Here is a 27,411-nt window from a genome sequence, read left to right as displayed (position 1 = left end):
CACAACCTAACCCTACACCTAAAGGACAGCAAATAAAGGCAAAATCCAGCAGGAGAAGAGAAATAATAAAGACCAGAGCAGAAATCAATGAAAGAGAAACCAAAAGAACAGTAGAACAGATCAATGAAACTAGGAGCTGGTTCTTTGAAAGAATTAACAAGATTGATAAACCCCTGGCCAGACTTATCAAAAAGAAAAAAGAAATGATCCAAATAAATAAAATCATGAATGAAAGAGGAGAGATCACAACCAACACCAAAGAAAAACAAACAATTATAAGAACATACTATAAGCAGCTATATGCCAGCAAATTAGATAATCTGGAAGAAATGGATGCATTCGTAGAGATGTATCAACTACCAAAACAGAACCAGGAAGAAATACAAAACCTGAACAGACCTATAACCACTAAGGAAATTGAAGCAGTCATCAAAAATCTCCCAACAAACAAAAGCCCAGGGGGGGCCTGGGTGGCTCAGTCGTTAAGCGGCTGCCTTCGGCTCAGGTCATGATCCCAGGGTCCCGGCATCGAGTCCCACATCAGGCTCCCTGCTCTGCGGGAAGCCTGCTTCTCCCTCTCCACTCCCCCTGCTTGTATTCCTGCTCTTGCTATCGCTCTCTCTCTGTCAAATAAATAAATAAAATCTTAAAAAAAAAAAACCAACAAAAGCCCAGGGCCAGATGGCTTCCCAGGGGAATTCTACCAAACATTTCAAGAAGAATTAACACCTATTCTTCTGAAACTGTTCCAAAAAATAGAAATGGAAGGAAAACTTCCAAATCGTTTTATGAGGCCATCATTACTTAATCCCAAAACCAGACAAAGACCCCATCAAAAAGGAGAATTACAGACCAATATCCTTGATGAACATGGATGCAAAAATTCTCACCAAAATACTAGCCAATAGGATTGAACAGTGCATTAAAAGGATTATTTACCACAACCAAGTGGGATTTATCCCTGGGCTGCAAGGTTGGTTCAACACCTGCAAATCAATCAATTTGATACAATACATTAATAAAAGAAAGAACAAGAACCATAGGCTCCTCTCAATAGATGCAGAGAAAGCATTTGACTAAATACAGCATCCTTTCTTGATCAAAACTCTTCAGAGTATAGAGATAGAGGGTACATACCTCAATATCATAAAAGCCATCCATGAAAAACCCACAGCGAATATCATTCTCAATGGGGAAAAACAGAGCTTCCCCCTAAGGTCAGGAACACGGCAGGGATGTCCACTATCACCATTGCTATTCAACATAGTATTAGAAGTCCTAGTCATAGCAATCAGACAACAAAAAGAAATAAAAGGCATCCAAATCAGCAAAGAAGAAGTCAAACTCTCACTCTTTGCAGATGATATGATACTTTATGTGGAAAACCCAAAAGACTCCACCCCAAAACTTCTAGAACTCATACAGGAATTCAGTAGAGTGACAGGATATAATATCAATGCAGAGAAATCAGTGGCATTCCTATACACCAACAACAAGACAGAAGAGAAATTAAGAGTCGATCCCATTTACAATTGCACCCAAAACCATAAGATACCTAGGAATAAATCTAACCAAAGAGGCAAAGAATCTGTACTCAGAAAACTGTAAAATACTCATGAAAGAAATTGAGGAAAACACAAAGAAATGGAAAAACATTCCATGTTCACGGATTGGAAGAACAAATATTGTGAAGATGTCAATGCTACCTAGGAGCAATCTACACATTCAATGCAATCCCTATTAGAATACCATCCACTTTTTCCAAAGAAATGGAACAAATAATCCTAAAATTTGTATGGAACCAGAAAAGACCCCGAATAGCCAGAGGAATGTTGAAAAAGGAAAGCAAAGCTGGTGGTATCACAATTCCAGACTTCAAGCTCTATTACAAAGCTGTCATCATCAAGACAGTATGGTACTGGCACAAAAACAGACACATAGATCAATGGAACAGAATAGAGAGCCCAGAAATGGACCCTCAACTCTATGGTCAACTCATCTTCAACAAAGCAGGAAAGAATGTCTAATGGAAAAAAGACAGTCTCTTCAACAAATGGTGTTGGGAAAATTGGACAGCCACATGCAGAAGAATGAAATTGGACCATTTCCTCACACCACACACAAAAATAGACTCCAAATGGTTGAAAGACCTCAATATGAGACAGGAGTCCATCAACATCCTAAAGGAGAACACAGGCAGCAACCTCTTCGACCTCAGCTGCAGCAACTTCCTCCTAGAAACATCGCCAAAGGTAAGGGAAGCAAGGGCAAAAATGAACTATTGGGACTTCATCAAGATAAAAAGCTTTTGCACAGCAAAAGAAACAGTCAACAAAACCAAAAGACAACTGACATAATGGGAGAAGATATTTGCAAATGACATATCAGATAAAGGGCTAGTACCCAAAATCGATAAAGAACTTATTAAACTCAACACCCAAAGAACAAACGATCCAATCAAGAAATGAGCAGAAGACATGAACAGGCATTTTTCTAAAGAAGACATCCGAATGGCCAACAGACATGAAAAAGTGCTCAACATCACTCGGCATCAGGGAAATCCAAATCAAATCCTCAATGAGATACCACCTCACATCAGTCAGAATGGCTAAAATTAACAAGTCAGGAAACGACAGATGTTGGCGGGGATGCGGAGAAAGGGGAACCCTCCTACACTGTCGGTGGGAATGCAAGCTGGTGCAGCCACTCTGGAAAACAGTATGGAGGTTCCTCAAAAAGTTGAAAATAGAGCTACCCTACGACCCAGCAATTGCACTACTGGGTATCAGCAATTGCACTACTAGGTATTTACCCTAAAGATACAAATGTAGGGACCCGAAGGGGTATGTGCACCCCGATGTTTATACCACAATAGCCAAACTGTGGAAAGAGCCAAAATGTCCATTGACAGATGAATGGATAAAGAAGATATGGAGTGTGTATATATATATGTATACACACACACACACACACACACACACAGGAATATTATGCAGCCTTCAAAAGGAATGAAATCTTCCCATTTGCAACGATGTGGATGGAACTGGAGGTTATAATGCGGAGCGAAATAAGTCAATCAGAGAAAGACATGTATCATATGACCTCACTGATATGAGGAATTCTTAATCTCAGGAAACAAACTGAGGGTTGCTGGAGTGGTGGTGGGGAGGGATGGGTGGCTGGATGATGGACATTGGGGAGGGTATGTGCTATGGTGAGCACTGTGAATTGTGTAAGACTGTTGAATCACAGACCTGAACCTCTGAAACAAATAATACATTATATGTTAAAAAAAAAAAAAGAAGATAGCAGGAAGGGAAAAACAAAGGGTGGTGGGAATCAGAGGGGGAGACAAACCATGAGAGACTGTGCACTCTGAGAAACAAACTGTGGGTTCTAGAGGGGAGAGGGGTGGGAGTATGGGTTAACCTGGTGATGGGTATTAAAGAGGGCACGTACTGCATGGAGCACTGGGTGTTATATGCAAACAATGAATCATGGAACAGTACATCAAAAACTAATTATGGTATGGTAATTAACACAACACAATAAAAAAAAAATCAAGAGAGCCTCAGGGAGTTGTGGAAAAATAACCAAAGGTCGATCATCTATGTTACTGGTATCCCAAAAGGAAAAGAAAAAGATTATGGGGCTAAAAAAAATTGAAAGAAATAATGTCTAAAAAATTTCCAATTTTGGCAAAAGACATAAACCCACAGATTAAAAAAGCTCACTGAACTCAACAAAAGATAAGTCTAAAGAAATCCACACCAGGACATCCTAATCAAACTGATGAAAACAAAAAACAAACATACCTTGAAGCCAGCCAAAGAAAAACAACACTTTTAGGGAACTGATTTGAATGAGTATGAATTTCTCATCAGAAACCATGAGTCCAGTATAAAATGGCACAATATTTTTAAAGTGCTGAAAGAAAAGAACTGTCAACCAAGAATTCTATATTCAACAGAAATGTTCCTCAGGTATGAAGGTCAAATAAAGACACTTTAGATGAAGGAGACCAAGAGAAAAGGTTATCAGCAGATATGCTACAAAAGAATTGTTTTTTCTATTTTTCAGACAAAGAGAAATGTTATCAGATGGAATTTGGAAGTTTAAAAATAATGAGAAAGAGAAATGGTAAATATCTGGATAACTATAACAGACTATTCTCCTTTTGAATTCTTTAAAATATGTTTGACAGGTAAAAGCAAAAAGTATAATATTGTCTGATGGCGTTTTCAATGCATATAGTGTAATATATAAGGCAACTATAGTGTAAAGTGGGGAGGTGGGGGGATAAAGCCACCTGTGGTGATATGGTTTCTACATTTTACTTGAAGTGGTAAAATACTGATTCTGAGTAGACAATAAACAGTTTAATATGTACATGGTAATCCCTAGAGAATACTAAAATTTTTTTTTTTTTTACAAAGATATATAGTAGAGGTGCCTGGGTGGCTCAGTTGGTTAAGCATCTGCCTTCAGCTCAGGTCATGATCCTAGGGTCCTATGATCAAGCCCCGTGTTGGGCTCTCTGCTCAGCGGGGAGCCTGTTTCTCTCTCTCTCCCTCTGCCTGCTGCTCTGCCTGCTCGTGTTCTCTCTGTCTCTCTCTGTCAAATGAGAAATAAAATCTTAATAAAACCAAATATAGTAAAAAACAGAATAGGTAAATTAAATGGAAAGCCAAAAGATGTTCAAATAAGGCAGGAAAGGGAAAACAGGATGTAAAACAGTGGGGAAAAAAAAAAAACAGAAAAAAAATGGTAGACCTAAATTCAAACATGTCAATTATGTTAGATGCAAATTTTATGCATACTATAAAATAGTATAAACACACCATTTAAAAGAGAGTATGAGAATGGATTTTAAAAAATCATGACCTAATTATTTGGTATCTACAAGAAACTCATTTCAAATATAATGATATAGGTAGGTTAAAAGTAAAAAGAAGGAAAAATGTAAAATGAAAGCACTAATCAAAATAAAGCTGGAGTGGCTATATTATCAAAGTAGAATTCAAAGTAAAGAAAATTGACAAGGATAAAGAGAAACCTTACATAATGATAAAAATGTCAATTCACCAAAAAGTCATAATGACTCTTAAATGTGTATGAATTGAACAAGAGTGATTCAAAATATAAGAAGCAAAAACTGACAAAACTGAAAGGAGAAATAGATAAACCTACAGCTGTAAACTTCAACACTCAGCAAACAGTGGACAAAAAAATCAGTAAGGATATGGAAGAGCTGAACAATACCATCAACCGACTGAAACTAATTGACATTTATAGAATGCTTTATCCAACAAAAGCAGAATATACATTCTTTGCAAGTGTACATGAAACATTTACCAAAATACACCATAACCTAGGTCATTAAAGAAACTTCAAGATATTTAAAAGAGCAGAAATCATAAAGAATGTTCTCTGACCATAAAAAGTAGGAAATAACAGAAAGATAACAGGAAATCCTCCGAACACTTGGAAATTGTCTAAACAAATAATCCTTGATTCAAAGAGGAAGATTAAAGGGAAATTAGAAAATATTTTGAACTGAACAAAATAAATTACAAAATTTCTAAATTTGTGGGATGCAGTTAAAGCAGTGCTAACAGGGAAAGTTATGGTATTAAATGGTTATATCACAAAAGGAAAGTCTCAAACTAATAATTTCATAATCTAAGATTCTACCATAAAAAATTTGAATATGACAGATGCACCTGTGTGGCTCAGACAGATAAACATCCGAGTCCTGATTTTGGCTCAGGTCATGATCTCAGGATCCTGGGATCAAGCCCCATATAGGGCTCTGTGCTCAGCAGGGAGTCTGCTTGAGGATTCTCTCTCCCTCTGCCCCTCCCCCGCTTGCTTATTTTCTCTCTCTCTCTCAAATAAATAAATAAATCTTGAAAAATTTAGGGACACCTGGATGGCTCAGTCAGTTTAGCGTATGCCTTTGGCTCAGGTCATGATCCCAGCGTCCTGGGATCGAGTCCCACATTGGGCTCCCTGCTCTGCGGGGAACCTCCCTCTCCCTCTGCCTGCTGCTCCCCCTGCTTGTGCTCTCTCTGACAAATAAATAAAATCTTAAAAAAAAATGGAATACAACAAAAATAAACCCAAAGCATACAGAAATTTAAAAAAAAAAAGCTAAGGGCAGAAACAACTGAAATAGAAAAGAGAAAAACAATAAAACCTAAAGCTGATTCTTCAAAAATATTAATAAAATTGTAAGTTTCTAGTGAGGCCGACAAAGAGAAAACACAAATTACCAATATTAGGAAAGAAAAAAGCTATCACTACAGACCTTACATATATTAAAAATATATAAAAGGGGAACAGTATGAGCAATTCTACACACTTAAATTTGACAACTTAGATAAAATAGATCAATCTCTTGAAAATCACAAGCTACCAAAACTCACCTCAGATAAAAACAGATAACCTAAATAGCCCTGTAACTATAAAAGACATTGAATTTATAGTGAAAATCATTCCACAAACAAAATAAGGACTAGATGGTTTTATAAAGCTCTATTCCTACCAAACATTTCAAGAAGAAAATAACACCAATTCCGGACAATGTATTCTAGAAAGTAGAAGAGAAGGGAATATTTCCAACTGATTTTTTGAGATCTGCTTTACTCTGATGTCAAAACCAGCAAAACAGCACACAACTCCCAAAATCAGTTTATCAAAACTAGACCAATATTCCTCATGAACATAAACATAAAAATTCTTAGCAAAGGGGCACCTGGGTGGCTCAGTCAGTTAACCATCAGTCTCTTGGTTTCAGCTCAGGTCATGATCTCATGGTTGTGAGATCAAGCCCCACGTGGGGCTCTGTGCTCAGCACAGAGTCTAGTTGAGATTCTTTCCCCCTCCCTACCTGTCTGCTTTTCTCCCCTCTCGTGCTCTTTCTTAAATAAATAAATAAATAAATAAATAAATAAATAAATAACATCTTAAAAAAAAAAACTTTTAGCAAAATATTAGCAAACTGAATCCAGTAATATATGAAAAGAATAATGTACCATAAACAAGTGGGGTTCATCCTAGGAATGTAAGTTTAATTCAACATTAAAAAATTAATCAATGTAACTCACCATATTAATGGCCCAAAGAAGAAAATCTACATGATCATATCAATTGATAGATAAAATTTATTTTGACAAAACCCAACACCCATTATATCAAAAATGCTGAGCAAACTAGGAATAGAACTTCTTTATCATGATTAAAGGGCATCTACAAAAACAACAGCTAACATCATACTTAATAGTAAAAAAGCTGCTTTTCCATCCAAACAGGGAACAATACAAGGATGCCCACTCTCATTATTCCTATTCTACAATATTCTGGAAGTCCTACACAGTACAATAAGGCAAAAGAAAGAAATAAAAAGCACACTGATTATGAAGAAATAAAACTGCCAATTTGCAGATGACATGCAGTTGTACACATAGAAAATCCCAAAGAACCTATAAAGAAATCTCTTAGAATTAATAAATGAGTATGGTAGGATTGCGTGATACAAGGTCAACATACAAGAATTAACTGCATTTCTATACATAAGCAATATACAAATGGAAATCAAAATTTAGAAATACCTTTTAGAATAGCTCCCCCTGCAAAAAAGAAAAATGAAATCCTCATGTACAAGTCTAAGAAAACAGGTACAGCAACTGTATGCTAAGAACTATAAAATGCAAATTAAAGAAATAAAGGCCTAAATAAATGGAGAGATATACTATGTTCATTAACTGTAAGACCCAACAGAGTAAACATGCCAATTTTCTCCAAAATGATCTACAGATTTGATAGAATTCCAAATAAAATCCTGTTTTTCCCATTGAACAACATATCATGAATATTTTTCCCTATCAATATGTATTCTTCTATAACATTATTTTAAATGGCAGCACATTTTCCTTTTCTAGATTTATCCTAAAATTATTCATTCCTTTATATTTTGATATTTGTTTCCACATTTTATCTAATATAAACATGCTGTAGTGAAGACACCCACCTAATGTAATCCTTGCAAACATCTTTATCTCTTTAAATAGTACAAGTACTTTTATTTTTAAAACTTTTGAAATATATTGTCAAAATCACCTCAGGAAAGGGCTTTTATCTTCAAATTCTGACTCAAAACTCATCTCCTCTGAAAAACTCTCTCTGATTAGTACTTTCCCACTGTTCCACCTGTGTAACTATTTGGTCTCATTAAATTACCATTATATGTATTGGACCATATAAGCAATTACCGCTTTAATAAGAAAGTAAGCCTCAGGGCGCCTGGGTAGCTCAGTCGTTAAGCGTCTGCCTTCGGCTCAGGTCATGATCCCAGGGTCCTGGGATTGAGCCCCGCATCGGGCTCCCTGCTCAGCGGGAAGCCTGCTTCTCCCTCTCCCATTCCCCCTGCTTGTGTTCCCTCTCTCTCGCTGTGTCTCTCTCTGTCAAATAAATAAATAAAATCTTTAAAAAAAGAAAGAAAGAAAGAAAGTAAGTAAGCCTCTAGGCTTTCTGCTTACAAAGTATGTAATATGTCTCAGAGGAAATCTGAGAGAGGAGAAAATACACAGGGTAAAGATAAACTTATGGGCTATGAAATGGCTAACAAAGTTGGCATAGAAGGATGGGGTACTGAAATTAAGTAGGTAACACACTATCTTCCATGAATAGAGCATATTCTAATCATTTTTAGATTTTCCTACTGTTCTGGGTCATGTGCCCATTAAAAGGCACTAGCTGCAAGTAGTGTTTGCATTGTCTATAGTATCTTTGGAATTAGTGAAAAAAGTACAAGCTGTGGAAAATTATGTCAAATATCTGTATTCTCAAAATTCATATATGTCCTCTCTAGATTTCTATCATGCCTCACTCATAAAGCATGAAATTAAAGGCTAACTGGGGCGCCTGGGTGGCTCAGTCGGTTAAGCATCTGCCTTTGGCTCAGGTCATGGTCCCAGGGTCCTGGGATCGAGCCCCAAATCGGGCTCCCTGCTTGGTGGGAAGCCTGCTTCTCCCTCTCCCGTTCCCCCTGCTTGTGTTCCTGCTCTCAGTATCTCACTCTCTCCGTCAAATAAATAAATAAAATCTTAAAAAAAAAAAAGAAATTAAAGGCTAACTGATGTCTTCGGACAGAAAAGTGTAACAGTAATTCAGAAACAGTGCCTGTTGCATTTTATTCCAGTGTGAAATACATTAAGAATAAAGTCTCAAACTATGCATTTTCAGAATCTGACATCACTCAGAAATAATTAGCCAGTACAAATTAGGTCCAACATTGTGCATGTTTCACTAAGAAAGAATAATCAGCTCTGCTAATTACGAATGTCATAGGCAAGTCCAGCTGTGGGCACTCTGATAGTGCTGTAACAAATAGCAGTTTAGGAAGCATTTGCTGGGAATCACCACCTCTATGCCTCAAATATATGATCCTAAAAGATGGCAGCACCTGGTATTGCAGTTTCCTGCAAATATTAAGCAAGTATGCTATAATAGGAGCATAGTCTATATAACCACACATGTTGGACTAAATCTGAGCCAAGAATGAGAACGAATGCTAGTCATATCTGATTTATATTTCGCAAATACAGAGATATCATAAGCTCCTGGTTTGAATGCCTACATGCTATTTCCATGGCAACTGCATAAACATTTTCCTTATAACACACAGCCATCTTCATTCTTTACATCCCATTATTTATTTTTTTCTACTCTCAAGGGAAAGCCTAATTTATTCCCCAGGGGGGAAAAAAATCAATGATTTTCTTAATCAGTGGCATTTGAAGAGTAGGTGGCACAGTTCTTTTTATGGAAAAGTAATTTCCACCAACGCTCTTGCTAAGTGATAGAAGACTGGGGGAGAATAAAAGGAGTACTTGTTTTAGGGAAAGTGTGAGTACAAGTTGCAATAAATAATCCTTCAAAAGAGATGAGAACGTACATTAAAAACCCACAGAAGGTGGGCCAAAGTGATCACATGCAATTCCAACTTCTCTTCTCCATGTGTGTGGAGTTGAGGAGACTCTTATGGAAGAGTGATCTTTCATTCCTACAGTTTTGGCAGTCTTTGAAAAAATTCCATGAGAGACTATGGACTCTGAGAAACAAACAGGGTTCTAGAGGGGAGAGGGGAGGGGGAATTGGTTAGCCCGGTGATGGGTATTAAGGAGGGCATGTACTGCATGGAGCACTGGGTGTTATATGAAAAACAATGGATCGTGGATCACCACATAAAAAACTAATGATGTACTGTATGGTGACTAATATAACATAATAAAATTTAAAAAAATTTTTTTAAATAAAATAAAATTACACAGAAAAAAATTCCTTTGCTGCTTTCCTTGTATGATAGAGACTGTACAGAATGGGCAGCAACCTGAGGCAAGAGAAAGACTACCCACTTTAAAGCAGATCAAATGACAGCTAAAAGGAAAGATAAGAGGAAACCACATCAGGTTCCTTCACTTTTCTTTTCTTTGAGCCTGAGGTAATTATCACAGATTCAAATGGCAGCAGATGGAAGACATCCCATATTGGATTTTAGCTATCAAATTAACAACAATTTCTCAAAGTCCTCAAAGGGACAAGTGAATCAATTAACATTCTTCAGTGGACTCAGAGCTCACTCCCCTTCTCTGGGCTTCCTTGGCACCAACCAGTGTGACAGCACTTACCAATGTTCTGTTATTGTTTATATAGGATTCCCTCAAGGGACCTATATAATGCCCCTTTATTCTAACATAACACTCTGTCAATAGTATGCTAGTGGATTAAATGAATCTTTATTTATTCATAATGTATATACACATTTCCTATAATGCATAATGCTTCTCAAATGATGAAACAAGTTTGCAATAATTCCTTCTACCATTTTGATGTTTCTATTCTTGTGGCAGTCTTACTACTTTCTCTACTTCTACTTCTTACCATCCTCTCTTTCATTCACCTCTGAGGCCCTCGTCAAGGCAAGAGCCAATGCCCTTTTGTTTCTTTTTGGTTTTGTTTTTAAATGCTCAATACTAGGGGTGCCTGGATGGCTCAGTCGGTTAAGTGTCTGCCTTAGGCTCAGGTCATGACCCTGGGGTCCAGGGATTGAGTCCCGTGTTGGGTTCAATGCTCAGCGGGGAGTCTGCTTCTCCCTCCCCCTCTGCCGCTACCCCTGCTTGTGCTCTCTCTTCTCTCTCAAATAAATAAAATTTTTAAAAATGCTCAATATTATTTATTGAAAAGATTAATCTTTCTTCATCAGATTATTTCCGTACTCTTGTCAAAAAATCCACCACATATGTATAGATCTATTTCTGGACTGCTTATTCTTTTCTATGGATCTATGTGTCTATTCTTTTAATAATCATATAATATACTGTTTGATTACCTTAGTTTTACACTAAATCTTGGTATCAAGTAGCCCTCCAATTCTGTTCCTATTCAAAATTGTTTAGGCTTTTTTTTTCCTTTGTCCAAATAAATTTTAGAATCAGTTTGTATACTGCTACAAAACAGTTCCTGCTGGGATTTTGATATTGTTTTCATTCAACTTATAGAACAATTTGGGGGAACCAACATGTCAACAACATTGACTCTTCCAATAGTTGAGCACAGTATCCCTCTCCATTTAGTAAAATCTTCTTTGATCTCTTTCATCAGGGCTTTGTAGGTTTTCAGCAGACAGATGCTGAATATTTTTTATTCAATTTATACCTATTTCATATTTTATAGTACCATTATAAATGGTGTTTTCCAAAATTTCAACTTCTAATTGTTAATTACTAATATGTAGAAATATGATTTATTTTATATAATGACTTTTGTATCCTGTGACTTTGCTAAATTTACTTAGTAGTAGTAATAAGATTTTTGGGGGTAGATTCTTTGGGATTTTCTACATAGAAAATTATTTTATTTGAAAATATAGAGAGCTTTATTTCTTCCTATTCAATCAGTATTCCTTTCATTTTCTTTTTCTTCCCTTTTAGAACTGGCTATGACCTCTAGTACAATGTTGACATCCTTGCCTTATTCCTATATTAAGAGGAAAGCATTACATTTTCCATCATTAAGTATGATATTAGCTATAGGATATTTATATTTGCCCTTTACCAGGTCGAGGAAATTCTTTCTATCCCTACTTTGTTGAGAGTTCTTCATCATGAATTGATGCAGTATCTAACTATTGAGATCACCATATTGTTTTTCTTTTTTGTTGCTATGTGAATTGCACGGATTTATTTTTGAAGATTGAAACAACCTTCTATTCCAGGGATAAAGCTTACTTAAAGATCATAATATATTATTTCTACATTTTGCTATTTTTTATTTGATAATATTTTAAGATTTTTGAGTCTGTGTCTATAGTTTTCAATTTTGTATTTATCTTTAGCTTGTTTTGATGTCATGATAATACCGATTTTATAGAATTAGTTGGGAAGTGTTCTTTCTTCTTTCATTGCCTGGCTGAGTTTGTACAGAATTGATATTATTTCTTCCTTCAATGTTTGGTAGGATTTGCCAGTAAAGGTATCTGGGCCTAGAATTCTCTTTAGTGGAAAGTCTTAAATTCCAAATTCAATTCTTTAGTTATATAGGGCTATTCAGGTTATCAGCTTTTTCTTGAGAGCTTTGGTATTTTGGGTCTTCCAAATTTTTCAAGTTTTTGAATATATAGGCCCAAAGTTTTGCTCATATTTTATCTCTTGATGGATATTTAGTTTGTTTCCACCTTTTGGCTATTGTAAATAGTACTGCTATGGACATTTTGTATACACACATTTGAGACCCTGTTTTTAATTCTTCTGAGTATACATCTAGGAGTGAGATTCCTGGGTCATATGATAATTCCATGTTTAACTTTCTGAGAGACCACCTAACTTTCACAGCAGCTGAAACATTTCATAATCCTACCAGCAATGTATGAGGTTCCAATTTCTCCACATCCTCACCAACACTGCCATTTCTTTTTTTCTTTTTTAGTTATAGCCATTCTTGTGGATGTGGCATCCTATCTCATTGTGGTTGGCACACTTTTTTTTTTTTTAAATTTGGACACCTGCCTGGTGATTTGGGGAGGCTGTACGAGGGTCCTAGTGATTTTCCATCCTTGGTGGATGGGCAATGTATAGAAATACTAGTTAAGAAATCTACCTGGAAATAAAGATACTGACTACATTTCTCCATTTTGCAGCTAAACAAAGCATCTGCATCTTGTTTCCTTTTAAACATTCTTCATGTGAACCTTATCTGCCAGTTATACATGGCCCTTTATATATCATCAGAGAGTGCTATAGCACCAGAATGTTTTATGCTTTCCTTCCTTTCTATATGCCAAACCAGCAGAAGGAAACAAAAGCTGGGCCTGATTCCAAGAAGAATGAGTTTCTTAGGGATCAAGTTTCCTTTCATTTTTACAATTTGGCAATTTTAGATAAGCTTTCCTGTGACTATGTGCTAGAATTGTTAATCTTCAAAACATACAAGCCAGAATGATAATACTATTTTTTTCTTCCACTATTCTGTTGCTACTACATGGAGTCAATTACTTCAGGCTTGAAGTACCAGTAGGATTGGGAATAACTGGCTTGCCTGTTATAAGCATTTTTTGCTGATTTCCAGTTTTTCACTGTTAAGAGAGCATGGTAGGTAAATTTTCCTTCTAGTAACAGAAACAAGGGGGTTTTCTGCATTTATTATGTTCTTCAAAAGCCTCATATGTTTAGTGGTATTCCAGCTGATTGTCATTAACTTGCAACATTTACTGCTAATTACAGCTGACACAATGAATCCAAGGGTAAAAATATGTTCTTAACATGCACAGTAATGCCCTTCACAATTGCTGCAGATTCCTCTCTCTCCCTCCATCATCCCTCACCCAGGGCCAGGCCTTTGGTGAAAGGACTTCTAAGCTCTTCTCAAAGTCCAGATAAACATCCTCTCCCTGGGTCATTTTGTTACAGTATTTTCATAACTGTAATACATGTGTAGAGGGAGAACTGCTACCACATGACACAAAGAATACTTGAAGTGATACTCTAATTTCTGAGTAATATTGGGCAAGTACATTTGTTTCCAAGGGCTTCCATTTCCTTTTATGTAAAGGTGTCAAAATAAAATATCTCAGACAACCTCTTCAATTTTAAAAGTCTATGACTTTTTTCCCCTTAGAAAAGGTAAGTATATCTCTGCACATGTTATTCCCTTTGCCTAGAATTCCTTTTCTCTAGCTTGTTCCCTGGCAGTAAACTCCTATTTACCCAGTAACACTCACAAAGCATACCTTTGTGCTTTGGGAAGTCTTCCCTCACACTCTTCCCAGGTAGCGAAAAGCACTGTCACAATTCTCTGCTCATATTTCCATTAAACACTTGACAACTGGTACATCTACGTGTTTGCCTGCCCTGCTAGTGAGCCACTGAGGTCAGGCCCTGTACTGTATACCCTTCTTCATCTATCCCCTGTGCCTTCCACAGCGACATGCTTATAGCCAAGATAGATGTAATATATACAAACCACTTGACGCTACGTTAAGCACAAAATAAGTTTAAAAATTTTTACCTACTGCAAATATTATTTTTCCCAAGTAAATATGTGATGAATGAATGAATGAATGAGTCAGTAATACAAAATGGCATGAAGTTCACTCCATTGTCAAGTATATCAATAGTTCCACAAGAAGCTAGGGATAATCCAGAAGATCTCTCAACATTCTCTCCAAAAGAATCCACAGGATCATTTTGAATTTTATACCCTCAGTTTAGAAAGCAAGGATGAAAGAGCTTTTCTTGTTTTATTTTTGCTTTTCCTCCTATTACACAGTTTTTTTCAGGGGGACATGAAACACTCTTCGTATTTAAGCAAAATCTCAGAAAATTAAGAGTCACTAAACCTTGGACTGAAAAACTGCTATAAAATATTTGATCATATTTTTTTGGGTATCATGCTATTGGCTGAAACAGTTCATTCCACCCCTGTTCTCAAATGGGGACTGACTACAATTCCTGTGGTGGAGGAGGGACAGTGATAATGCAGAGGGGAGAAAGAACTTGGTGGAAAATAGCAAACAATATGTGAAAAATCTTGCTGGGATTTGAGGAATTGAGTTAAACCTATACATTCATTTGGGGAAAACTGGTATCTTTAATATGCTGAGTCTTGGTGATAGGCTTAATTGTCTTAAACCCTGATGAAAGGTTAATAGTTTTCTACGCTTAGAATACAAAGTATCTATTTGAAGGGACTATATGTAAATTTAACAAAAAATTTATGCCATTAAGATAAATTGGTCTCTGGATTCATTACTATTTTAGTCTTTAGGGATAGTATCAGTTTCTGAGACTGAAAAACAACGAAAATTTTCTGGTGATAAAGAGAAAGGCAAATAAGACTTCAAGGGAAGACAGCTGAGCAGAGGTCAGTTCTGTCTGCATTTTTCCCCACCCCTGTCTCCTACCTTTCTCTGTCTTCTAAGTCTCTACCTTAAATAAAATGTGGGTCTACTGAGATCATCTTCAAGTAACTTAGCCTTTACTAAGGAGTGGATCATCTTTTATATAATAACTAACATTTTAAAAACAATCAAAATAATGATAAATTACTGACAAAATGAAATTGATGCTGCAAAAGAAACATAATACCCGCCTCAAGGGAGCATAACTTCACAAAGCTCAGATGAGCATGCCGTTAATAATAAGAACTTGCTATCTTTCACTACAAAAAGAAGCAACCACAACACACTGTCCTGAGTATTTGTAAACCAGAACGCATTTCTGGTTAAGAGCTCAGGCCATGGAGTCAAACAGAACTGGCTCTACAGCTTACTAGCAAACTTGATGTAGGGCAATTAACTTCTCTGAGAACGTGTCTCCTCATATGTACAATGGAGATATTCAATAGTAAGATCCACGGTCAAAAACAGTTGTGAAACTTGAGATAATGCATATTAAACCCTGATCCCAATGCTTGGCATATGGTAATCACTCAATACACATTAATCACTAATGTTTTTAATTCCTCTTTTCTGTTCAAATTGTACATAAGCTTCCCTTCATAAAGACAGTTTTGCAAAATGAAGGTGCTGTAGAGGATGTTCTAAAGGCCTACCAAGCTTTATAAATTTAAGGTTCTAGATGGACATATTGTTTAGAGTGGTCTTGCTCTCTACAAGAACATACCCCCTCACCCCAAGAATCATAATTTTAAGATAATGAAATGAATTTAGATAAAGCTGGGTGTTTGACTCCACTTTAAAATTACATCACTGGAATGTTTAAATATTAGCCTCTTCAAAGTGTCCATGATAGTTTGTACAATTAGAAATGTGAACTCCCAATTATGCAAGTTTGAAATCCTGTTAATTGCAAAACTAGAAATCTAATTCCATTCCTTCTTCAAACATCATAGGCTTAGGATTTTGGAGGCACTTACCTTGAATGAGGCCAGAAAAATTAAACATCTAAATGCAGATGGTCTTCTTTAATTCTATATACCTCATGAATGTGAGTTACATGACTTTTGAACTGGTTAGATGGGAGAATCAGTGCAGTTCTTTTATTTGGTAGAGAGGTCAAGTTCTATCTTAGTCTGTTCCTTGATAACATTATAACCCCGAAAAAAAATGTGGCAGTGAAACAAGTAGAAATTAATACTTGGAAATATCCACTATCTATAGATTTCAATGATCCTATCCATGGTTACCAAAAATACTGAGAGAGAGATTTAATGGAGTTAAGAGTTTGATAAGGAGTGGTAAAAGTACCACAGTAAAAATTTTGACAATATATTTGTTTTTGTGGTTTAATGTATTAATAATCTCATCAATGAAACTATGGTTATATGAGATTATACAATCAACAGGTAAAGAAAACATAGATCATCGCCAAGAAAGAGAAATGTGATGACTTTCTACATATTACCTTACCTGTGTAAGTGAACATTCGGCACTTTAATTTCTGTTGTGTTTCAAAAGTTACTTTTTTCAACTTTAGTTTTTAATAGTTGAGAAGTAGAAAGAATTTACTGGACATTTAGAAAGGGCTAAATGCTGCTACATGGGTGGTAGTGGCAAGAACATGGAAAAGATCTAACTATGCCCTAAGTAGAGGTTTAAAGCAACAATTGGAGAAGTTTTTAAAAAATCGACATTCAGGTTTTTTTTTTTTTAAATCAAGGTTAATGTTAGCACAGGAAAGAATAATGAGAACATTCATTCTTTAGGTACTCTTTATCGTGGGTTACACTTGTCAGTTTGAATAATTCCCTTGAAACAGGTACTGTAATTCCTTAGAATTATTAGGACTAGCAATTGATATTGTATTTGATTGATTTTCACATCTGCACTTCACCACAGGAACCTAGTTTTTAGTCAATTGCACCCATTCACTACCAAGATGCAGTGACTCAAACAAATGATTATCTGTAAAAATCAAATTAGTACACTAGCAATGAATTGTTCAATAAGATGCCTTAAAAAATTCACAAACATTTGAATCTTTACAAAACACGCACTGAAACAATTATGGCCTAAGATCAAGGAGATTTAAGAAGACTGACAAGCAATCTTAAGTCTTTCTACAATTGCTTTCCACTCTACTTGAAATGCAACAGTCCTTGTAATTTCACAAGAAGAAATAATTTTGTAATCTTTTCCAGTTTTTCTCTTCTTTTCTACTCTGGATTCTTGTTTCTTATAACTCTAAATTCGTGAGGAGGGGCAAAGGAGAACACAGTGTTTAAATAAAAAGATGTCAAATAGGAAGGCAAAAAGATCAAGAGATCAGATGTCAAGTAAGGAAACTAAAAAACAACATGAAATAAAGTTGAGAAAACAAGACTAAAAAACCTCTGCATATGCTATCACTTCATGCATTATTTCTGTGAAAGGAAAGGTATTTGGTGAAGAATGGACCTATAATATACTAGTACTAGGCTCTATTTCTACTCAAATAAGCTTATCTGTTTCTAAGTTAAGTTCATAATCTCGGGAAAAAAACAATTTTTTTGAGCAATATCAGGGTCAAACATTAAGGGCCAAAACAAAGACCTGACTATGCTAAATAAGTAATAAAATTATCAGCTTTATCTATACTTTGGTATTTGTAGGGTAAATATTTAAACTTAAAAAGAAATCCTTTCAAGTCACATAGTGTTCTTGGTGGAAGTGTAACACAGTATGAGAATTCTGGTTACCGTTTAAATTTGAAGTACTTCATCCGTTATGGTGACAAAGGTGGTTTTAGCAGCTATTATTACATTCATTTAAAATTTCAAAGTGCTTTGGGTCCTTCCAGGATGAATTTACTTTCTTCCTTGCCTTGCATTCCTTAACTTATTTTCTGAAGACTGCAATGTTTACTGCAAGAGAAAAAAAATAAAAAGAGCTAAATTGGAGAGTAAACTAGTTTTAGATATACTGGACATTTTTCTTTCCTTTAGGATACTCTTAATTTCACTCTCACTCAATAGTTATAATTAGTCTTATTCATTTAAGAAGTAACTTCCTTACTTAGGTGGACACATGGATAGAATCCTACACACTCAGTAACTATCATTATCACACCTAAGAACCAAGTATAAGATATAACTAATGTATAAGAATCAAAACTAGCAAATCAAAACCTCAATGAGATACCACCTCACACCAGTCACAATGGCTAAAATTAACAAGTCAGGAAACGACAGATGTTGGCGGGGATGCGGAGAAAGGGGAACCCTCCTACACTGTTTGTGGGAATGAAAGCTGGTGCAGCCACTCTGGAAAACAAAAGTTGAAAACAGAGCTACCATACGACCCAGCAATTGCACTACTGGGTATTTACCCCAAAGATACAAATGTAGGGATCTGAAGGGGTATCGACAGATGAATGGATAAAGAAGATGTGGTATAGATATACAATGGAGTATTATGCAGCCATCAAAAGGAATGAAATCTTCCCATTTGCAAAGACGTGGATGGAACTGGAGGGTATTATGCTGAGCGAAATAAGTCAATCAGAGAAAGACATGTATCATATGACCTCACTGATATGAGGAATTCTTAAACAAACTGAGGGTTGCTGGAGTGGGGGAGGGAGGGATGGGGTGGCTGGGTGATAGACACTGGGGAGGGTATGTGCTATGGTGAGCGCTGTGAATTGTGTAAGACTGTTGAATCACAGACCTGTACCTCTGAAACAAATAATACATTATATGTTAAAAAAAAAAAAGAAGATAGCAGGAAGGGAAAAACGAAGGGGGGGAAATCAGAGGGGGAGACGAACCATGAGAGACTGTGCACTCTGAGAAACAAACTGAGGGTTCTAGAGGGGAAGGGGGTGGGGGGATGGGTTAACCTGGTGATGGGTATTAAAGAGGGCACGTACTGAATGGAGTACTGGGTGTTATATTGCAAACAATGAATCATGGAACACTACATCAAAAACTAATGATGTAATGTTTGGTGATTAACATAACATAATAAAATTTAAAAAAATCAAACTAGCAGTGATGCACTTGAAACTTTCTAAGACTTCATTTGATTGTCTTTGAACACTTTTGTTTTTGGCTATGTAAGAGCCAAATGTAACAGCATTAATCGAATGAGAAACATTAAATCTTACTTCATCTTTATAAAAATCCAATTCTAAATAAGTACAATGTCCAATTCTGATACACCCTTGGTAAAATATGAAAGTAGGTATCTCCAAATGCAAAAGTTTCTCCAGCTACTTCACAGTTTTACATTAGGCTCAAGTATGAAATGTATTTATAATTTGGTATACAAGATATCACCTAAAATTAAATGACCAAATTCCTATCTATTTCGGACTCTGGGGCACCAATTATATGTATGTTCAAACTGGCACAATCCCTAATTTGTTTTCTATGTAACACCAGATATAAGGAAATAACTATAAGTATAGTTAGGGAGAAAGAGAAAGATAAATGTAATTATTTTGATTCCTGATTGTGCTTATTACAGAATTGAACCTTTCAATAAATAAATATTAAGACACCAGAAAGGCATTTTAAAACAGAAGTTTTTGTTTGTGTACCATCAAACAAAATCTAACTCCAACATGGTTGGGTTATCCATGATGAAAACAACACCCAATGCTTTTACAGTGCTTACACCTTTACTTCATGTGGCACATAATAACATTAAGTGGTATGTAGGAGGAATATTATCAAGGATAGATAGATAGATAGATAGATAGATAGATAGATAGATAGATAGATAGACAGATAGATAGATGATAGATGGAACAATGATGCCCAGGATAACATATACAGTGGCAAAATTATTCAGTCTTCTTTCCATTATTAGAGGAGTCTTTCGAGAAGAAAAATGCAATTTATGCCAATTTTACTTTGAAATCTGAATATGAAAAAAAAATGAGCACATGGGTATACAAATATTGGTAACCTAGCAAAGTACATAGTAATAGAAAAGTGTTTTCCCAAGGGTAGGTGTTTGGCCAGAGGCAAAACTAAAATGAGAACCTAGATCTCCTTACTCTCTTCCCAATGTAGGGTTCTATTATCTTCCTATAATCCATCCTACATTCCTGTACTCACAGCCCCCCAAATTATTTTTCTGGATAATTTATTCTTGGACTTGTAGGTATTCCATCATAATATAGCCATTGAAAGCTTACCCAACAATGTAAGAGTTAAAGAGACATAAACAGTGTTTAATTAAATCTTAACACTTTATATGTGCACTCTGTAGACAGGATAGAGTTGAGTCTTTTATTTTTATCCAGTCCAAAATCTCTGACTCTTAATTGGAGGGTTTAGTTCATCAATATGTAATATGACTGCCGAAATGACTGGGTTCAAAACTACCATTTTGCTGTTCGTTTTCTATTTCTATTGTTTTCTGCTTTTTTGTTTTGTTCCTATTCTACATTTTCCTGCCTTAATTTCAGTTAATCAAATATTTTTAATGTTTTACTTTAATTGCTGGATATTTCTTTGTATTGGGGGGTGACATCTAAGAATTATAATATGCATCCTCAAATAACCACGGTTTACTTAAAGTTAATATTGAACATCATGCAAAGCATATGAACCTTGCAATGATATCATTCCATTTACTACAAACCCTTTTCGTTAATGTTATCATATATCATACCTCTACTTCTATTATAAAACCCATAGTAAAAAGGTTTTAACTTTTGCTTTAAGAAGTCAGCTTTCAAAGAGAAAAAAAAAAGTCAGCTTTCTTCTAAAGAAAGTAACAGAAGAAAAAAAAGATAAACCTTTTATAATTATCATTCTCGGTGGTTTTCATTTCTCCTGTAGAAAAGTTTCCATTTGGTATCACTGCCCTTCAGCTAAAAACTTTCTTCTATTATTTCTTACATTGTAGGTCTGCTGACAATGAATTATCTAATTTTTTACCTGAAATCATCTGTATTTTACCTTACCTTCATTTTGAATGACATTTACATTCAATATAAAATTCTGAGTTAAAAGGTATTTTTTTTCCCTCATAGTTCTTTGAAGGTATTATTTTATAGTTTTTTGGCTTCCATTATTCCAATCAGTCGGTAGTTATTAATATTATTGTTACCCTGGTTACCCCGCGTATAATGTTTCTTTTGTTTTCTGGCTGTTTTCAAGATTTTTCTTTCGATCTTTGGTTTTTAGAAGTGTAACTATTATGTGTCTAGACACTTTTAGATAGGAAGGCCTCTGAGGGGATGATGTTCAAGTTAAAACTGAATGAAATGAGCCAGACATGCAATAATTTAGAAGAATGTTCCAGACTTAGAACATATATGTCATGAGATAGGAATGAGCTTATAATGTTCATGGAAAAAAGTTTCTAAATTATCCAAACAAACAAGAATTTGTGAGAAATACCACACCCGTCAAAAAACATGACCAGAAAGTACAAACTTTCAGTTATAAAATAAATAAGTCATAGGGATGTAATGTACAGCATGGTGACCATAGTTAATAATACTGTATTGCATATCTGAAAGTTAACAGAATAAATCTTAAAAGTTCCCATCATTAAGAAAAAAAATTCTATAACTATGTATGGTGACGGACGTTAACTAGATTTATTGTGATGATCATTTTGCAATATATACAAATATTGAATCACCATGTTGTATACCTGAAACTAATATAGTTTCACCTAATATAAAGTTGTATGCCAGTTAAACTTCAATTTTTTAAAAATGTGGAAAGTGTTCTGATTTTAAACCTATTTGTTAATTCCTATTTAATGACAACAATAAAATAATAATTTTAAATTCTTAACTTTTTTTTTTTTACTAACTATGCGAATTGCCTGAGGAACCCCTGATATAACCTTTGACATTAAAAATCTGTTAAAGCAGGGCACCTGGTTGGCTCAGTGGGTTAGGCGTTCAACTCTTGATTTTAGCTCAGGTCATGATCGCAGGGTCATGGGACTGAGGCGGAGGGGGAGTCCACTGGAGATTTTCTCTCTCCCTCTCCCTCACACCATCACCATCTCTAAAGTCAATCAACCAAGCAATCAATCAAAATCTGTCAAAGCAGTATTGGCTCCATATTGTGTGATCTTGTTTACTTTGCTATCTAATTTAATAGTAGACAATAGTTCAAATAAAAGTATCACTTGGAATTAAAACACAATAATCAGCTAAGATCCTACAGCTTACCTGGGAGCTTTTTAGTAATTTAGAGAAGGGACTGTCACACTATGACCCAGGGGCCAAATCTGATCAGCCATTTGTTTATGTATGGCCCACAAGGTAAGAATAACTTTTGCATTTTTAAACAGTTGGGAAAAAAGGCCAAAGAAGAGTATTTTGAGACATAAAAATTATATGATACTCAAATTTTGTTGTCTAGAGATAAAGTTTTATCAGAACACAGCCAGCTCATTTTTTAATATCTTGTTTATAGCTGCTATTGTACTACAAAGGCAGAGTTGTTGTGACAGGGACCATATGGCCCACAAAGTCTAAAATATACACTATTTGGCCCTTTATAGATAATGTTTGCCGGTTCCTGGTCTAAAGTATACTGAACATGTTTATACTCTACAATGACAGGATCAATATTTTAAAACATTACATCAAACAGTTCATTTAAGTACTTACCCACTGGTATATTCAGTCTTTCATGTTTCTAATGAAGTGCTAAATAATAATTTTATATTTAAAATGACCATCCCATAATACTGAATTTTTGCATATTCAAAAATTCATTTTCCTGATTTGTGAGATTTATGAGGTATGATAAATCATTTTCTTTGGATCAGTTTCTGATTTAAAGTTTGTAATGGACTCTGAATTGAAAAATAAATAAACATTCCTACAGATGATACATCATCATTTATAACAATACAGAGGAAAAGTGAATCAGTGGTTAAATGTTAGGTAAAAAATCTGCTTGAGAGCTTCAGAACTTTGTAGAGGTGTTAAGTATTAAAAATTCATTCTGGAATGATTCAACTTCCATTTCTGACCATGAGGGACTCACCAGGTCTAGAATAATCCTCCCACTGCAAATAACTAGAACACAGGATAAAATATAGGAAAGGACTATTTTCAGACATGGGCAGTGCAGGACTGTGATCCCTGAAAAAAAGGAAACAAACAAGGCAAGGCCTACCATCACTCAAGCCTCTCAGCTAGGAAGCAATTAACCACTTCCGAGCAAGGAGGAGGAACCCAGACAGAACCTGGCAATCTTGTTGACTTGAGGAGACAGAAAAAAATGCAAGGAGGCCAAGGTGGCTAGAATTTATGGGGCAGAGTTCCAAAGAGGAGAGAAAGAGTTCCAGTAATTCCAATGAGGGTTCCTTAGAGTTTTTAGCTAAATAAAAACCTGTACATGAGAAGGGTAAAATTTCTTTAGACCAGCTAACAATAATTTCTAAGGAAAGAAAGTTACCAGGGAGTTGTATGACAAAGGCTTCTCAGAACTGACACGGGGCCAAGATTTCAACAAAGTTCCTTCAAGCAAGAAGGGGAAAACCTTGTTGAATATACAAGGCAGTAGTGACCCCAGAAGCTCCACACCACAGCAGCAAGGGGAAAGTAGCCCTAGAATAAAAGCTACTATAGACCCACCTGAAAGGACCTTGAAAGCCTAGAAAAAAATCAAACTAATATGCGATTTATAATGCCTGTCAGGAAAAAGTCCAATATTCTTTAAAGGAATGCCACAAAATCAAGGATTCAACAAATAAAATTCATAAATATGTGACTCTAAATTAAAAATTACTGGACAAAGAAACAGGAAAATGTGACACATAACCAGAAAAATACCAGTCAATAGAGAGAGAAACAGACCTGGAAATAACAGGCATGATGGAATTAATGGGGTAAAGGCATTGAAAGGGCTATTACAAGTATGCTGCATATTCAAGAATGTAAATGAAAACAGGAATATAGTGAAGAGAGAAATGGGGGGTTTTCTAAAAGAGCCAAATAGAACTTCTAACAACTAAAAAAAAAAATATATATATACATATATATAACATTCAAAATGAAAATTTCACTGGATGAGACAAACAGTGGTTTATGCACTGCAGAAAAAGAGATCAGTGAACTTCAAGACACTTTGGGGTACCTGGATGGCTCAGTCAGTACAGCATGTGACTCTTGATCTCAAGGTCATGAGTTTGAGCCCCACGTTGGATGGAGAGATTACTTAGAAAAATAATAATAATAATAAAGGGAAAATGCAGAAAGAAAAAATGACCGTAGGCAATGGAAAAATACTGTTATAAAGGTCTTACATTATATGAGAAGTGACAGAATATTATTTGATAATAGAAGGTAGTAAGCTAAAGAGGAACAGTATAAATTCTAGAGCAACCACTTAAAAAAAAAAAAGAGGTAGAACAAAGAATAAGCCAATAGGAGAATAAGCCAACAGGGAACATTAAATGGAAAAGTATAATTAATTCAAAAGAAGCTAGAAAACAAACAGCAAGATGGTAGATTTAAACCCAACCACATTAATAAATATGTTAAATGTTAATTATCTAAATAGTCCAATTAAAAAACCAATAAAAAAGCAATACCAATATATGCTAGCTATCAGAATCCTACACTAAAATAAGGAAATAGGTTAAAGGTAAAAGGATGGAAGATTCACCAAATAAACCAAAATCTTAAAAAAGCTTAAAGCCATATTTATACCAGACAATACAGAAGAAAAAACAAATATTACCAAAGATAATGAGGAACATTTCACAATGATCAAGGGTCAATTCATTTAGAAGACAGAATAATTCTAAATGTGTATGTATAGAATACCAGAAGTACAAAACACATGAAGTAAAAACTGACAGAACTGAGGGGAGAAAACAAACTACAAATACAGTTGGAGACATCAATATTTCTCTCAGTAACTGGAAGAACAGGTACAGTGAAAATTCAGCAAAGATAAAGAAGATGTGAATAGTACTCTCAACTGAATCGGTATTTATAGAACATGCACACCAGCAACAGCAAAATATAAATTTTTATACTGCCTATGAAACATTTACCAAGACAGACCATCTGCTGAGCCAGGAATAAGTCTTAACAATTATAAGAGCTGAAACTATACACAGTATGTTCTCTTATCACAATGGAACTAAATTAGAAATCAGTAACAGAAAGATATCTGGAAAATTCCCAAACATTTAAAAATTAAATACATACGTCTAAAATAACTCAAGGGCCAAATAAAAACTCACAAAGGAAATCAGAAAATATCTTGAAATGAATGAACACGAAAACGCAACTTTGCAAAATTCTGAGATGCAGATAAAAAAGTGCTTTGAGGAAATTTATAGTTTTCTATGCTTATATTGGTGGGGAACGTCTAAAACCAATTACTTGAGCTTCCACCATAAAAAGCTAGAAGAAAAGGGAACAAATTAAATCAAAGTAAATAGACACTAACAAAATAACCAAGAATAGGAATCAATAAAACATTCAACTGAAAAATAGGAAAGATGAAACCAAAAACAGGTTCTGTGAAAAGAAAAAAAAAAAATCAATGAAATTGATAGACCTTGAGCTATACTGAATGAGAGAAGACAGAAATCATCAATCTCAGGCATGAAAGGGGAAACATTACTTGAGAGTCTACAGATACTAACAGAACAAGAGACTATGATGAATGATTTTATGACAATAAATTTGACAACTAAGATGAAATAGACAAATTCCTTAAAAGACACAGATTACCAATACTGACTCTGGAAGTAACAGATAACCTGAATAGCCTTATATCTGTTAAAGAAATTAAATTTGTTTTTTTTTTAAGATTTTATTTATTTATTTGAGAGAGTGAGCATGCACGAGTGCAGGGAGGGGCAGAGGGAGAGGGATAAGCAGACTCCTGGCTGCGCAGGGAGCCCAATGTGGGGCTCAATCCCAGGACCTTGAAATCATGACCTGAACCGAAGACAGTCGCCTAATGGACTGAGCTACCCAGGCACCCCAAAGAAATTAAATTTGTAATTTTAAAATGTCCCCACAAAGAAACCTCCAAATTTTAAAATGGTTCACTGGTGAAGTCCACCAAACACATAAAGACAGAAGTAATATCAATCCTACATAAATTCTTCTACAAAGTAGAGGAGGGAACATTTCCCAACTGATTTTATATGACCAGCATCAGATTGATTCCCAAACCAGAAAAAGGCATTTTAAGAAAAGCACACATCCATATCTCTCACAAATATAGATGCAAAAATCTATAACAAAATAGCAAGTAAAATTCAGCAATGTATTAGAAAGAATGCAAGGTTGATTTTACATTTTTAAAAAATCAATGTTATTAATCATATTAACAGAATAAAGGAGAAAAAACAATATGATCATTTCAAACACAAAAAAGAACTTAACAAATTTCCACACTCATTCATAACAAAACTTCAGACAATTCAGAATACAAAAAGAACTACCTTAATTTGATAAAATGGATCTGTTAAATGCTGACATATAATAAATAATAAACATTCTATTCAACATTACACTGGAGTTCACAGCCAGTGTAATAAGGCAGGAAAAGAAAAGCATAAAAATGGGAAAGGAAGAAGTTAAGATGTCTTTATAAGAGAAATGATTGTCTATATAGAAAATCCTAAGGAATCTACAAAACAAATACAAAAACTGCTAAGTGATTTTAGCAAGACTGTAGAATACAAGGTCAATATACATATATCCATTATATTTCTGTATCTATCAACAAACAACTAGAAATTTTAAAACTTTTAAATGCCATTTATAACAGCAATTAAAAACATGAAATACTTCAGTTACCCCTTACAAAATATGTGCAAGACCTATAAAATGAAAAGTACAAAGCACTGCCAAGACAAATGAAAGAAAACTGAAATAAATGAAGAGATATGCGATATTTATGGATTGGAAGATTCAGTATTATTAACATAGCAATTCTCCCCAAATTCAT

This window comes from Neomonachus schauinslandi, chromosome 9, assembly GCF_002201575.2.
Source record: "Neomonachus schauinslandi chromosome 9, ASM220157v2, whole genome shotgun sequence".
Classification (NCBI taxonomy): Eukaryota; Metazoa; Chordata; class Mammalia; order Carnivora; family Phocidae; genus Neomonachus; species Neomonachus schauinslandi.
Note: the sequence above shows the minus strand (reverse complement) of the source record.